The sequence below is a fragment of the Globicephala melas genome, chromosome 19 (genome assembly GCF_963455315.2).
Source record: "Globicephala melas chromosome 19, mGloMel1.2, whole genome shotgun sequence".
NCBI classification, from domain to species: domain Eukaryota; kingdom Metazoa; phylum Chordata; class Mammalia; order Artiodactyla; family Delphinidae; genus Globicephala; species Globicephala melas.
Genome location: NC_083332.1, coordinates 48,425,513 through 48,439,579, shown reverse-complemented (window position 1 = coordinate 48,439,579; position 14,067 = coordinate 48,425,513). Strand labels below are relative to the sequence as shown.

The 14,067-nt window shown below is 41.7% G+C and overlaps 1 protein-coding gene and 1 pseudogene across 3 annotated transcripts in view; both read right to left on the bottom strand.

Moving 5' to 3' along the window:
* Positions 1-14,067, bottom strand: part of ZNF19 (zinc finger protein 19) — a 132,964-nt gene that overhangs the window by 70,012 nt on the left and 48,885 nt on the right. The gene's annotated exons all lie outside the window — the stretch shown is intronic.
* On the bottom strand, positions 3,525-3,896 carry LOC132593980 (large ribosomal subunit protein eL31-like; annotated as a pseudogene).

The window sequence follows — 14,067 nt, the reverse complement described above, 5'->3', positions numbered from 1 at the left end:
TTCAACTGGAAAATTTCCACATCTTCTCATTGGATCGTGAGTTGGGTTGGAGGTTGAAGGTGCTTGGAAGAAGGAAGAGTTGGTTGCTTTCGTAAGGAGGACCCCACAACATGCTAGAATGGACATCTCCACAAATATAAGTTTTGCTGCTTATTATTCACCTACTTAGGAGTTGGCCTCGCTGGTACACATCAGAAGGATCATTAACTACAAACAGTCACGTCCTGGGAAATTGGCCACTAGGAGTCACACATGGGGGAAGCAAGCTGGCTAATCATTGCCGCTGCTCTGGGAGGTGACAGCTTCTTTGGGGGGGAACTCCAGGAAGGGCCACTGCAGTTGCACAACTTCAGGGGTACTGTTCACATAGAACACAACACGAATGGTGCTTCCTGGCTCCGTAGCCCCCAAAGTAAATTTTTACATTCACCAGATTGCCTAGACTTTTAAGCTAAACCGTTTTAAATATTTTTGCCAAATGAAAATAGCTCTATATATTCTATTTTTTTTAGTTTTTTTTTTATGTGGACCATTTTTAACGTCTTTATTGAATTTGTTACAATATTGCTTCTGTTCTATGTTTTGGTTTTTTGGCCGGGAAGCATGTGGGATCTTAGCTCCCTGACCAGGGATCAAACCTGCACTCCCTGCATTGGAAGGCAAAGTCTTAACCGCTGGACCACCAGGGAAGTCCCTATTCTGATACTTATACTGTCTCAGATAATACTAAGGAGACTATATTTTATATTATATATATGATATTTGCATGTGTATATATATAATATAAACAATTTTAAAAAAAATATTTATTTATTTGGTTGCATCGGGTCTTAGTTGTGGCAGGCAGGCTCCTTAGTTGCGGCATGCACGTGGGATCTACTTCCCTGATCAGGGATCGAAACTGGGCCCCCTGCATTGGAAGCACGGAGTCTTAATATAAACAATTTTTAAACACAAATGGTATTATATTATACATACCAACTGCAACTTGCTTTTTCTTTTTTTGGCCATGCCATGCAGCTTGCGGGATCTTAGTTCCCCAACGAGGGACTGAACCCGGGCTACAGCAGTGAAAGCTCAGTCTTAACCACTGGATCGGCAGGGAATTCCCTGCAACTTTCTTTTTCATTTAACTCTCTATATTGTCCACTCCACAGGTTCAGACATGTAGCTATGTTATTCCATCTAACAACTACAGAGTATTACATTGTGTGGAACTGATGACCTTAAAGAGTAGTTGCTTATTAAATAAGGGTAGACTGAACACAAGAATTCCTGGAATCCTAAAACATGACACTAAAAGTACAACAAGGATAAGGATTTACAAGGACAAGAGAATGAGAAAGGAGATGAAAACTGATGAGAGATGTCAACACAGTGTGAGCAGATGGAAAGAGAGAAAGAAGTGGTAACCAGAGAAAACCAGAAGCCTTGCATGTGACAAGAGAGGGGAGGAGGGTGGCTAGGACACGTGGATAATACCACAAAGCAAACTGATTCACCCAGCAGAGAGGCTCAGGAATCAGGCGTCAGACACTTTGCACAGCAGACACAAAACACGGGGAAGAGGAAAGAGGGAAGAGGTATAGGGACAACTGGACCTATAGATCCCATCCCCATGTATACAGCCCAGAGATTTCTGCCCCCAAACCCTGTAACACAGGAGGTTTATTCTCTGGGGGAAAAAAAAAATACAGAGGGCCAGATTGAAGCAGTGGATTTAGAACAAGGAGATGAATGAAAGTCTGCAAACTGTACAGAGAAATATCACAATGCCTCAACTCCTCCTCCCCCATCCCCCGAGATCTATTCTCCCACCTGGCTCTCAAACTCTATCAACCCGGCTTTATACCGTCTGCACAGGAGCTTGGAAGGGCCTTCTTTAGAGGCAAGGAATAAAGGGAATAACACCCAATAAACCTACAGACATCTGTGGTAAGGGTCTATCGACAAAAAATTCAACAGTCTCTCGAATTCTTCTTTACTACAAAGTGTTGGATGTGATTCTAAGGTCACAAGCATGGCCATGCCTATGTGTAGGTCGAAGGTAACAGAAATATAATGGAAGTAGAGGGAATGCTCTAGAAATAATGATCAAGGATATAGGGGATACTTTATGTTGAAGCTGGGGATCTTAGGAACACAGTGGTGGGGGTAATGAAGAGCTGTTAGAGGATGTCAGACTGAGATGGACAGGAAGGAGAGAGAATCCGGAGCAACAACCAGGATGTCTACCTCCTAATTCCCACCAAGGAGACAGTCATCATGGGTCAGAGTGTCGCCAGTGCACTTTCCCATTCAGCAAACATACTGTGTGTACCTACTATGAGCCAGGTTCTGGGTTAGGGAACATGTAAAGATATAGACTAAGATGCTGTTCTTGTCCTCAAAGAACTATTGATCTATACAGGGGATATCGCCAATTGTACAGCTCCCTGCTGTCCTAGGATAGACATGGGGTCCTGAGACTCTCCTGTTGCTTTCACAGATCCCTGCCTAGGCACAACATTGTGCAGATCCCTCCTCATTTCCTCACTCTCCTCCAGCCTCACACAAAAATGTCTTTCCCTTAGCATTCCCACTCAGTCTGTGAGAACCACAATTCGGCACAGCTGAAGGTCTCTTCTGGCTGTCATGTCAAACTAACAAATTAGCATGGAAAAAGCTCACTATGTCCAAGGGGCTAGCTAACTGGCGTTCAAATTCCATCATATAGGCTTGGAAGTTTAGCATTTATAATGATGTCTTCAAAATAGAAGAGGGCTAATAAAAAGAAAGGAAATTGAGTTATTTGTAGTGAGGTGGATAGACCTGGAGTCTATCATACAGAGTGAAGTAAGTCAGAAAGAGAAAAACAAACACCATATGGAACACATATATATGGAATCTAAAAAAAAAAAAAAAAAAGGTTCTGATGAACCTAGGGGCAGGACAGGAATAAAAACACAGACGTAGAGAATGGACGTGAGGATATGGGGAGGGGGAACGGTAAGGTGGGACGAAGTGAGAGAGTAACAGTGAAATATATACACTACCAAATGTGAAATAGCTAGCTAGTGGGAAGCGGCCACATAGCACAGGGAGATCAGCTCAGTGCCTTGCGACCACCTAGAGGGGTGGGATAGGAAGGGTGGGAGGGAGGCAGACACAAGAGGGAGGAGATATGGGAACATATGTATATGTATAACTGATAAACTTTGTTATAAAGCAGAAACTAACACACCATTGTAAAGCAATTATACTCCAATAAAGATGTTAAAAAAAGAAAAGAAAAGAAACACAGCAGTTTAGGCCTAGAGTCATGAGCCATACATTTTTTGTTTGTACACCTCCTAAGGTAATTTTGTGAATACTAGGTAGTTGCAGTTAACAAGCATATTAAAAGATGCTCAACATTCTTACTCGTTAGGAAAATGAAAATGAAAATCACATTGAGATACCACTTCACATCCACTAAGTTAACCATAACTTTTTTTTTTCTTTTTTCTTTTGGCAGTTCTATAACTTTATTGAACAATCAGCAGTTAGTTCTCATCCACACTAACTGTCTGTAGATTTTTGAAAGTGGTGACAGGTACATAGGTAACTAATGTATAGAGCTTGTTTGGTGAATCTCCCATTATGTTTTCTGGACAACTGCACACGGATACAGTATGGGACATTCCTTATTCCTTTGGCCCAGACAGCTTTGTTGAGCCTGGTGTCAATGAGTACATCTGGAGTTCCCATCTCCTTCATGGCAAATTTCCAGATTTCTCTGAGTGCCCGAGGGGCACGCTTCTTGAAACCCACTCCACGATGCGCTTGTGAATGTTGATGGTGTATTCTCTGGTCACTACCTCGTTGATGGCAGACCGGACCTTCTTCTTCTTGCCGCCCTTCATTGCGGGAGCCATCCTGCCCGGCCAGCGTTGGAAAGCTCATGACTTTTTTAAAATGGAAAATAACAAGAGTTGTCAAAGATGTGGAGAAATTGGAACCTTCATACATTGCTGGTGGAAATGTAAAATGTTGCAGTGGCTGTGGAGAAGTTTGGTAGTTCCTCAAAAAGTTAAACCAAATTATCAGCAACGTCACTCCTAGGTATAGAACCAAAAGGATTGAAAATAGGTATTCAAACAAATACTTGTACACCTATGTTCATAATAGCAGCACTATTCATAATAGCCAAAAGGTAGAAACAACCCAAATGTCCATCAGCTGATGAGTGAATAAGCACAATGTGATATATCCATTCAGTGGAATACTATTCAACCATAAAAGGGACTGAAATACTGATACATGATACAACTTGGATAAACAGCAAAAACATGTTAAGTGAACGAAGCTAGACAAGGTTACATACTGTATGATTCCATTTATATGAAACGTCCAGAGTAGTAAATCCATAGAAACAGAAAACAGATTAGTGGTTGCCAGGAGGAGTGATTGCTTAATGGGTGTAGAGTTTCCTTAAACGTCCAGAGTAGTAAATCCATAGAAACAGAAAACAGATTAGTGGTTGCCAGGAGGAGTGATTGCTTAATGGGTGTAGAGTTTCCTTTTTTTTTCTTTTTTAAAAAAGTTATTTTATTTATTTATTTTTGGCTCCGTTGGGTCTTTGTTGCTGTGCGCGGGGTTTTCCCTAGTTGTGGCGAGCAGGGGCTACTCTTCGTTGTGGTGATTGCCATGGCTTCTCTTGTTGCAGAGCACGGGCTCTAGAGCGCAGGCTCAGTAGTTGTGGCACACAGGCTTAGTTGCTCCATGGCACGTGGGGTCTTGCTGGACCACGGCTCAAACCTGTATCCCCTGACTTAGCAGGCAGATTCTTAACCACTGCGCCACCAGGGAAGTACCCTAGAGTTTCCTTTTGAGGTGATGAAAATGTCTTGGAAATACAGGTGATGGTTGTGCAACACTGTAAATGTACTAACTGCTACTGAATTATACAGTTTAACATGGTTAATGGTTAATTTTATGTTTTGTGAATTTTACTCAATAAAAAAATCAATAAAAGAAAAAAAGACCTAAGTAGTCCCCCTACTCGTTTTTAGCTAATATTTAACATTTCTGAAGTTTAAAGAGTTGCAAAGGATGTAACTTCCGGTATATTATATAAGCCCGATGTGCTGCTGGCTGCGCTAAGAGGGCAGCTCTCCAGTATATTATAAATAATGACAATTTAAAATAAAACTGTTAACATCATTCTTTTAAATATATCCATACAATCCTAATGCTCTAATTGATACCCCATCACCTATTTGTAAAAATACATGAATAAACTCTTCTTTAACTATCAGATATTGTATCTATTTTTCCAGAGTTACCACATTATCTTATTTAAAATGTGCAGTTTTCAACAACCAAAAACCACTTATGAGATATACAAAGAAACCAGAATGTATGGCTCATACACATAGGAAAAAAGAGCTATCACTATTTTACATCGCTCCTTTTTCTCCTTAAAATGATATTGCCATTACATTTCCCCACATATTTTTATCCTTGTGTAATTTTTTATGGTTTTTGTTTTTGTTTTAGTTTCCTGATACCAAAGGTCCCAAATATTAAAAATTTCTTCTGGATTGGGTTGTTATAATTGGTATTAGTATACATTTGCTCAAAATAATGTAAGTATTACAAATTTTGATAAATAATACAAACAGTTATTAAACATAAAGAAATTTGCTGAAAATACAGATCTCTTAATAGCATGGATGGGGCTTTTTTTTTTCTGTTTATTCTTGAATTCATGGATAAATATTACCTCTTGCCAAAATGAAAAAGTTCAGCATAAACCTCTATTTCTTGATTTTGCGTCTACACATTCAAGTACTGTTCACATAAACAAGTAGATGGGAATAGAGAGTTTTGTTATAGCAATGGCAGTCAATCAATCCTTTGACGGTATATGCCAAAACCCACCCAATGGTCAATCATCAAAAGATTACTGTCAGTGATCTATCTGCTGACAGCTAGATTAGGTATTTCTTCAGTGAGTTTATTTTTTAGATTCATTTATTCATTTATGTTTTAATTTTTGTTATTGAAGAGTTCAAGTCTATACAAATTTAGAAGAGGAATGAAATGAATCTCTACGTGACCACCATCAAGCTTTCAACAGCTTTACCAACCTATGGCCAATCCTGTTTGATCTCTATCCGCCCCCACTATCTGCTCTCCATCCCCCACCCTTCACCACTGCTGGATTATTTTGAAGCAAATGCCAAGTATCAGGCCACTTCTTCTGTAAATACCTCTATATATAGCTCTAAAATATAAGGACTCTTTTTAAAACAAACCAGTACACCTAAAAAATGTAAGTCATCCAGTATTCAGGCAACATTCAAATCTCCCCTGGTTGTCTCATACATGCTTTTTGTTTTGTTTTGGTTTGGATTTTAGTGTTGGTTTTTCAATTCAAGGTCCTAACAATGCCCACAAATTGCTTTTGGCTAATATTTCTCTTGTCTCTTAGTGATAGATTCTTCCTCCTGTTTTTCTTTCCTCTTGTAATTGGTTTGTTGAAAAACTGGGTCATTTTTCTTGTAGGGTTTTCCACATTCTGGATTTTGCTGATTACTTCTCCCTGGCCTCTGTATTTCCTAAAAATTGATATTTAGGCCTGGTCAGATTCAGAGTTGATACTTTGGCAAGAATCTTCCATAGGTGAACCAGTGGTTAAGATCCGCCTGCCAATGCAGGGGACAGAGCTTTGATCTCTGGTCTGGGAAGATCCCACATGTCATGGGGCAACTAAGCCTGTGCACCACAACTACTGAGCTCACGAGCCACAACTACTGAAGCCCACGTGCCTAGAGCCCGTGCTCCTCAACAAGAGAGAAGGCACTGCAATGAGACACCCACACACAGCAACGAAGAGCAGCCCCCTCTCGCCACAACTAGAGAAAGCCCGCATGCAGCAACAAAGAGCCAGCACAGCCAAGAAAGCCCCCAAAAACCATATACTTTGAAAATGTCATCTTTAGCTGCTAAATAAAACTTAAAAAAAAAAAGAATCCTTCATAGGTGGTGTGTGTGTGCTTCCTGTTTCATTGGAGGTACATAACGTCCGAGTATCTCTTTTTTCTGATAGTATTAATCTGTGGGTTCAATGTACCCACTCATTATCAAGGTCCACATTAGCTTTTCATCTAATGGTTTTAGCAATCATTAATGATCATTTCTTAGATCCATCATTTCATTATAAGTTCCTCTTTCATTATTTTTATTTTTTTGTTTTTTATTTTCCTTTTTCATTTTTGACAAAAATAAATCATTGGAAACTTGCAAATTAATTTGTTGCCTTCTTATTGGAGTCATTCACTTTCTTAATTTCTGTAAACTAGTATACTTTTTGAAATTTCAAGAATTATATTACATAATTATTAATGTTGAGTATTATGTAATTACAATGAATTATATCTGTTACTCTTTCACTTAAGAGATACCTTGTTTAATCTGATAAACTCAGAAGATATTGGGAAAATCAAAATATGAATTCCAATGCATCACAGCCGATTCAATATTTTTCCAATAAAAATAATTTTATCTCATCCCACATTTTAAATACATTTTTGTCAAAAATCTTAGAGGGCTTCCCTGGTGGCACAGTGGTTAAGAATCTTCCTGCCAATGCAGGGGACATGGGTTTGAGCCCTGGTCCGGGAAGATTCCACATGCTACGGAGCAACTAAGCCCGTGCGCCACAACTACTGAGCCCGTGCACCACAACTACTGAGCCTGCGCTCTAGAGCCCGTGAACCACAACTATTGAAGCCCGTGCGCCTAGAGCCCGTGCTCCGCAACAAGAGAAGCCACCGCAATGAGAAGCCCGTGCACTGCAATGAAGAGTAGCCACCCCCCATCCCACCCCACCCCCGCTCGCCGCAACTAGAGAAAGCCCATGCACAGCAACGATAGACCCAACGCAGCCTAAAATAAATAAATAAATTTATTATTTTTTTAAAGAGAAAAAAGAAAGAAAGAATTACACTTCAGGAGAGTTTTGGGGTTTTTGTTTGTTTTTCTCTTTGCTTCCTTTGAAGCAAAGTTTTCATTTATACAGATATAAAAGGTACTACAAAAGAGACTTCCCTTCCACCCTGTTCCTCCTCCACCCTGTTCCTTTCACCAGAGGTTATCAATGAGAAAGAATTTAAAACATGAAATCTGTTGTAATCCTGTATATGCCTGGGGCAACATAAGAGAAACCATTTGAGGCTAATCTATAGTCCAGGAAGTGTTTGGGTATTGTAAAACCTTTGTTACGGAAGACTAAGTATAGAAAGTTGGAAGCAGGGTCGAGATAAAAAAGGCACAGAAGCAAAGAAGAGGATGAGGGACAAGGGAATGAAATAATGAGTCTGGGAGTGCTGAATTATAACTACGAGTTATGTGTGAACCCAAGGCAGGAACAGGAGTTTTCAGAAGTCCACAGAGCAGTTAAGATCAGAATAAATCCAGGTAACCAAGACCAGTCAATGTAGAACCTAGGCATGGAGTCAGGCCCCAAGACTGCCCCTCTTTTCTCAGACTGATTAATGATCTTGAGCCCCTACCCTCCAAAACTGCTTCATGGATAGAGAACCCCTACATTTTAGAGCTGAGAAGAAACTTAGAAATTATCTAACACATCTATTCTCAAGGACTTTGGTCTCAGGGCCGCATAATACTCTTAAAGATACTGAGGACCCCAAAAGTTTCTGTTTATGTAGGCTATGTCTATCTATATTTACTATATTAAAAAGGAACACTGATGAATTTTTAAAAATATTTATTAATATATTTTAAAATAACAATAATAAACACATTACATGTATAAGACTTTCTATGAAAAATAACTATATTTTCCAAAACAGAAAAAAAATAAGTGAAAAGATCAGCATTATTGTTGAAAATCTCTTTAGTGCCTGACTTAACTGGAGACAGCTGGATTCTCTCTGCTTCTGTGTTCAAGGTGTTTGATATCACATGGAGTGGAGCCTCAGGAAAAACACTGTATACATACAAGAGTGGTTTGGAATGTACAGACTCCCCTGAAATGTCTTGGGAATCTCAGTAGTTCCTGGACCACGGTTTGAGAACTACTGATCTGATGTAATTTAGGATTATACTTTCCTATAATGCCACTTATTAGCAATGTGACCTTCAGCAAGTTACTTGACCTCTCTAGACCTCAGCTTCCTTAGCTGTGAAGTTGGACTAATAACAGACTTGCGTGGATTCCTATAAATGTGAGTCCTCACAGTCAGTTAAAATACAGAAGTGAGGGGCTTCCCTGGTGGCGCAGTAGTTGAGAGTCCACCTGCCGATGCAGGGGACACGGGTTCGTGAGCCGGTCCGGGAAGACCCACATGCCGCAGAGCGGCTGGGCCCGTGAGCCACGGCCGCAGAGCCTGCGCGTCCGGAGCCTGTGCTCCGCAACGGGAGAGGCTACAACAGTGAGAGGCCCGCGTACCGCAAAAACAAAAAACAAACAAAAAACAACAGAAGTGAGGTGACACTGATAAATGTTTAATATAGTGTTTGGCCTCTAGTAATCACTCAAATGATGACTCTTCTACTACTGTTGTTAATATTTGTTATGACAACATGCCAAGCATTGTGCCAGGCACCAAGGATCATATCAAAGTGAGGAAAATAGCCTGAGTCACTTAAGAGTAGGGGAGATAAAATAAATGCATAACTGTGAGAACAAAAGATTATGACAAGAATGATAGAAGAGAGAGCGGTCACACTCATTCTCAACAAATATTAATGAATTGCTTCCTGTGTTTCAGGAGCGACACGCAGTAGGGGGCCAATATGGTGGAGAGGAAGGGTGGCAGGAGGTAAGGGGGGATATGGAGAGATCGGGGTGGGCCATGGACACATTGTGTAGGCCTTGTAGGCCAATGTGATTTGGGATATAAGGAAATGTTTTATGAGGAAGTACCATTTGAGTTAGAATTTTGAGAAGAGGTAGGATTTGGGAATAGAGTTGACATACACATTCTTTTATTTACTCATCCAAAAAACATTTGATTTTTCTGCTAAGTCTGCTCCACGTTGTACAAACGAAGGATCCCTACTTTCAAAGAAGATATCTTGCATTTAACTGTTTTTATAACAAATATAGGATCACTTGAAAAAAAAAAAACTGGAACATACAGGTGAGCAAAAATGACAAAATAAGACCCACTCATAATCTCCCTAATCCACAGAACACCACTTCAGGACCAGGATTAAGGTGAGGTAAATTTTGCCTCAGGTGCAAAATTTCAGGGGAGGGGAAAGCGCTAAAAAAAATCAGTAATATTCTAATTTTTTAAAAATCAAAATTATTGCAAAAAATTCAGGATGACACAATACCTACGGTTTTTTTGTTTGTTTGTTTTTTTGCTGTACGCGGGCCTCTCACTGTTGTGGCCTCTCCCGTTGCGGGGCACAGGCTCCGGACGCACAGGCTTAGTGGCCATGGCTCACGGGCCCAGCCGCTCCGTGGCATGTGGGATCTTACTGGACCGGGGCACGAACCCGTGTCCCCTGCATCGGCAGGCGGACTCTCAACCACTGCGCCACCAGGGAAGCCCAATACCTAAGTTTTAAAGAAAAGCAGGCTCCAACCCTGTGCTTGCCCCACTCAGCCTGACTGTGCTTGGTTATTTTCTGTATGTTCCTTCTTCCCAACAGATCCATTCTCTGCCCTTCTCAGCCCTGCTCTGGTCCCTGGGGGGCTGGTCCCTGAGGACTGCATCAATGGGCTTCTTTGCCTTCTGGTTTCCAGTAGGATTCAACCAACAGGAGGCACCTATTAGAAACCAGAGGGTGGGAGGAGAGAGAGGTTGGAATATTTCTTTTCCCCACTTCATCCCTTCTCATCACCTATTGGAAGGAGACCCTAGAGCTGGAGTAGTGGGGCCACCTGGGCCCCCCGCTTTGTTACAGATCTGAGGAATTCAAGGTGGGGAGCAGCAGACCTGTACTGGGTTCTTTCGGCATCCTGAGGACAGGTTGTGTGTGAAGCTTCAGGACTCAGCTTCCCCAAGGTCCACCTGCCAGTTTCAACCCTAAGCCGGCTGACCAGTGGTTTTGTCCATAGGGAGTCTGAAGAAGCTGGAAGAGCAGGCCTGCCAGTGTAGACTTCCTCCTTGCCCCTTAAATAAACTGTGCTCACTTTCATTCAGTCCTCACCACCAGTTGATTACACTTCATGCCTGTCTGATTACAGATTTGAAAAGTCAGGAGGAACATTCACCGCACAATAGAAAACATGCCCCGGGGGCCCAGAGGAGTTAGCTCACTCCCCGGGCTCTCTAGGGAGGCCCGCAAGAGCCCGTGGGAGGGAGGCGAGGCGCTGAGTAGAGGAGGATGTGGTGGTGAAGGTAGATCTCCTCGGAAGGAGGAAACAAAGTTCCCGGGCGACAGAAATGTGAAAAAACGGGGCAAAGTGAAGTGAGGCGTAAGCATCCACGCTGGAAACGCAGTGAAGCAGAAAAAGCAGCCGTGCTGTGAGGAGCGCCCAGGAGGGGATGAGGTGGCGTGAGAAGCGAGATGTGCTCAGCAAACAGCACAGGGAGTTGGCCTGGGAGCCCCTGAGGTGAACACCATTGCCCTGACGGCTACTGGGGGGCTGTGAAAACTCCCTTCCCAAACATTTTAAAGCAGGAAGGAAATGAATCTAGCTGGGGATGGTTTTAGGTGTTGCCCCTTTATCTTTTGCTCAGACTGTTGGCCAAGTTCAGAAGTTTCCACTTTGCCTTTAGATTCTCTCGCTTTGGATTCCACAACCCCCTCATCACCCCTGTAATCTCACAGGGGAGACAGACATGTAGAGCAAAGTGCATAACTGCAGAGGTCTGTACAACCCAGAGACCATTGCAGTGGGGCAGGGAGGGAGGAGACTGAACTGAGCAGCAGGGTAAGGAAACGTTGCACAGACAAGGCATGTCTGAACAGAGTTTAGAAGGCTTAAAAGGAGTGTGTCAGGTGGAATGGGAGCAAAATGGAGAAAACATTCTAGAGAAAACATGACACAAGATTTTAGATAAGGTATTTATCCTTCCTAACTAAATTCCACTTGCATGAAAAACAGTGACACCCACCTAACAAATATAATTAGTGGATTATGAAACACTTTTTGAGGACAAAATGACATCCTCACACCTGAAAGGTAAATGCTACCACAACTCAGGTGAGATGTGCTCTTAAGAAAAGCACTTAGAATAGTTTATTCCGATGTTGATTCTGGTTTTGGTTACATGGAGTCTCGTTCATTCTTACATCTGACCTCTACCCCTGGCTATAATTAGTTTTTCACAGAATTAGACCAGCAGAGGCCAGGGGAGTGTATGGAAAGCAAAATAGAAGAAAATAAGACAACCCAATAGCCGGAGCGGGGAAGAAACAATTCATGGACCCCCAATGGACAACAGGCTAAATGACTGTCAGGGAGAGAATAGCAAACCTTTTCATCTCAAAATAATTCCTTGGTCACTGGCATCCAGCAGAAATCTAGACTTTAATAAGAGATGTGATTTAAAAATAAATGGGGGACTTCCCTGGTGGCACAGTGGTTAGGAATCCGCCTGCTAATGCGGGGGATACAGGTTCAATTCCTGGTCCAGGAGGATCCCACATGCCTCGAAGCAACTAAACCCATGCACCACAACTACTGAGCCTGCGCTCTACAGCCCGCGAGCCACAACTACTGAAGCCCACGCGCCTAGAGCCCGTGCTCCACAACAAGAGAAGCCACCGCAATGAGAAGCCCGTGCACTGCAAGGAAGAGTAGCCCCCGCTCACAGCAACTAGAGAAAGCCCACGTGCAGCAACGAAGACCCAACGCAGCCAAAAATAAATAAATTAATTAATAAAAAAGATAAATGGGAGCATAATATTATTTTTGTATTAAATTATTTGATATGACTATTAGCCATATTTCTGCAAAAACCATCCCACACCATGCTGCTAGAATTTAGCAGCTAAGGTTGACCCAACCCTTCATTATGTCACTCCCTTGCTCAAAAGTTAACTATCCCCTGCTGAGTAAAAGATAATGTTAAAATGTCCCTAACCTTATATTCAAGGATCTCCACGACTGGGCTCCATGCTGCCCTACCACTCCCAGACATTTTTTTTTTTTTTTTTTACTATTTCTCTGTAGAAACTCTCTTCCTAGGCAAAACTAGTTTGCTCAGTGTCCCCAAAACATGCGATACCATGTGACTGTTGCTGACCTTTCATAAGGATAATATTCTTGCCTTTCTCCCCACCCCCATACTTGACTAGGCTACTAGAAATGATATTTTCCTCTGCAGACCCCTAGAGGAAGTTCTCTCTTTCTCTTTTTTTTATATTAACACAAATACTTTTTTTTTTAAGCCATGCAAATTTTTTGACATGATTTAGGAAATATCAGTAGTTCACAATGGTTTGGTATTGTGTACTGAAGATAATAGTAAAGATATGTAGACTGAGTCATATCCATTTACACTCTACCCTTTAAAGTGTTCTTACAGTATTTAGATTATCTTTAAACGGATCTATACAACATAATAAAATATAAAATAGATTGCGCAATGTTTAAGAGATAGTCATTTGTACTTGAGGCAGTAAAAAGCTTTAATCTGTGATGAGTGTTTACTTTATACTGTAGCTTCACATATCTTGCTGAACTAGGTTTTCTGTGGGTGTGTCCATTTGATTACACTGTTTAACTATGGGGAATTTTGCACCTGTCGTGCACAAAGAAGTAAGGCCCTTTGTAAAGGTTGAACAAAGGTTCATTCATGCATTCCTTTCACAAGATTTCACTGTGCACCTTCTAGGTGCCAGGCACTGTGCTAGGTGACAGATGTACACAGATAAAAGTGTCCTGTCCTAAGGGAGCTCCCTAACGTTAGTTCAGGAGACAGGGCTAAGGCTTGTAGCAGAGCTATACCCAAGGGACTCTGTGTCAATGATCCAGTGCCATAATAATGCTAAGTAGCAACCAACCACGTAACTTTAGTGGATGAAACAGTAACTGTTAATTTCGGCGGTTGCCTCAGCAGTTCTGCTGATTTGGGTTGGGCTCAGTGAAGTGTCTGGGGGTTAGGTGCTGCT